This window comes from Cupressus sempervirens, chromosome 4, assembly GCF_028749045.1.
Source record: "Cupressus sempervirens isolate cs-2001-9-10 chromosome 4, ASM2874904v1, whole genome shotgun sequence".
Classification (NCBI taxonomy): domain Eukaryota; kingdom Viridiplantae; phylum Streptophyta; class Pinopsida; order Cupressales; family Cupressaceae; genus Cupressus; species Cupressus sempervirens.
In genome coordinates this window covers 416483340-416486196 of record NC_143121.1, presented here as the reverse complement: position 1 = coordinate 416486196, position 2857 = coordinate 416483340, and positions in this window count along the sequence as shown.

Genomic DNA, 2857 nt, shown 5'->3' with positions numbered 1-2857 from the left:
GAAAACTTCAGCTTTCCACTAAATTGTTGGCATGCATCATATTTTCTCACCAATTCTTGAGTATATTTGAATAAGGTAGGCCACCAAAATCCAGATCTAAGAATCTTGTAGGTTGTTGTTTTAGCCATATAATGCCTCTCACATACCCCTTCATGCATATCACTCAGGATCTTCTTAGATTATTTCATATTTAGACATTTAAATAGGACACATTCCATGTCTCTCTATCATGATTGGCCTCTAACAATAATGTATCTAATAGATTGTAGCTTCAAGGCTCTTCGCTGGTTTTTTGAAAACTCTGGTGGAGTTTTCATCTGTTGTAAGAAAAATATCACATATTTATACCACTCATAGGTATCCATGGCACATATGTCACTTCTACAACCATCATCTAATGGTTTTATCTTATTTACCTCAAGATTAGTTTTTGCCATTAGCTTGGCAAGGCCTTGACCTTTAACCAACTTAGTAATCTACACATCAATATTGAATTCTTGGATCCTATTGATCCATTTGCATCTTCTTCCTGAAACTTATTGTTGAGAGGAGATATCTTTTACTGCAGTATTTGGGACAAATGCAATCACATTAGCTCCCATCAAATAACACCTAAATTTCTTTGCTGCTTTGACTAGGGAATATGCTTGCTTCTCATTTATATAATATTTAAGTTTAGCATCCTACAAAGACTTACTAAAAAATGCAATGGGTTTCTCAAATCCTTCTTCATTTTTCTATAATAGGACAACAACAATTGTATGAAAAGAACAAATGAAAAAATATGCACAGGCTTAGAATAATTAGGAGCTCTCAAAATATGGGCATCCTTGATGACTCATTTTATTTCATTAAACATCATGCTTGGCTTTTCAGTCCATTTAATCTCTAACCCTTTCTTTAATGTGTTTGAGATGGGCCTACTATTTTAGAAAAATTTGTAATAAACCTCCTGAGAAGGTTAATTTGACCAAAGAATGATTGAATACCTTTTACATTCTTTGGCTTTTGAATTTTATCAATTGCTTCAACCCTCTCGGGGTCTATTCTAACCCCTTCCTGTCCAACCAAATGGCCAAGCAACTTACCCTCTATAATAGAAAATGCACATATTTAGGGATTCAAAGAAATGCCAAATTTTAATGATTTGATGTAAACCTTCTCTAAATGTATGCAATGATCATTAGCATCCTTTGAGTAAGAATTCAATTAATCTTAGTATACTACTAAGAATTATTAAAAGCTACATCCATAGCCCTTTGGAAATTGGCACCAGTATTTGTCAAGCCAAAAGGCATTCTGCTATAGACATAGGTACCCCAAGGTGTTGTGAATGCAGTCTTATATTGTTTGGATATCCTTAAAAGCTACATCCATAGCCCTTTGGAAATTGGCACCAGTATTTGTCAAGCCAAAAGGAATTCTACTATAGACATAGGTACCCCAAGGTGTTGTGAATGCAGTCTTATATTGTTTGGCTTCTTTAACAACCACTTGATTGTAACCTTAGAAACCATCCATCATGGACATAAGTTCTGATCCAATAACTCTCTGTAGCATTACTTCCATATTAGGTAAGCCATAATTGTCCTTTAATGATGATATGTTTAGATTCTTGTAATCTACACATAGTCTTATATCTCCATTCTTTTTTCTAACAGGGACCAAATTTGACACCCAAGATGAATGCCTTATAGGTTTTATAATGCTAGCATCTCTCAACTTTATTAGTTCTTCTTGTATCTTGGGTGTCAGGGTAGGATTTGTTGACCTTTTCTTTTGTCTAAAAGTCATGGTTCCCTCTTTCAATGGCACTTCATGTTGAAAGAGGTCCTCTCTATATGCTTTCAAATCATCATAGGACCAAGAAAATACATATCTATATTTTCTCAGTAGACCAATCAATTCTTGCTTGATCTTAGGGGCTAATTTCTTTCCAATATAAACCTTTTTAGTTGCTTCATTAGTCCCTAAGTTTATCTCTTCCAGATCCCTGGTACTAGATTCTTTATTGTCCACTTTGGATCTGTCATGAAAGTCAAAGATAGTCTCCAAAACAACCAATCCCTTTGGGATCTTATTTTTTTTCAATTGCACAACCTCCTGTCCAAACATAATGCTTTTACCATCAACATTTTCAACAAAGGCTACACAATCAACTTCTTGTCCATGAAACTAGCCTCTACAATTATGAAATTTATGATATCCCTATCATCTTTAAATACCTACCAATTATGGACATTATCAAGAACTAATGGTCTATTCTGCACTTCAATTTGTGATATAGTAGCAAAGGATATATCTTGAGTTTTAATTGCTACATTTTCTAGTAGATCTACCATTTTATTAGTACTCCTATCCATCCAAGAAATTCCAAAAGCATCAAATAGTTCTATTTGGTCCCATACAATGTTCCTGTACTATTTCAATCTTTTTTGACTAGATGCATAAGCTTCTCTTATGTAGGAAACAATCAATTCAGAATCACCAATGACATGCAACATTTTTATTCCATGATTAGTTGAAACTCTCAGTCCTAGTAAGAGTGCCTCACATCCTAATATGTTATTGGTGCATGATAAATTCAAGGTGAATGAGTACCTAAATGAATTATTCTCAAGGGATATGAATACTACTCTAGCTCCTAAACCCTCCTTAGAACTCACTCCATCAAAATACATAGTCCAAAAAAAAATTGAATACATGCAACATGTTACCTCTTGTTTAATAAATGGTGGTCACTTCTCAACCTATTGAATGATCATCTTAGCTTTGAATGCATTGACATCAGTATCTAAGAAACAAGTGGAGTCTTTTTCAATACTCTCCTCAAAGATATGATTGAACCTTGGCTCTC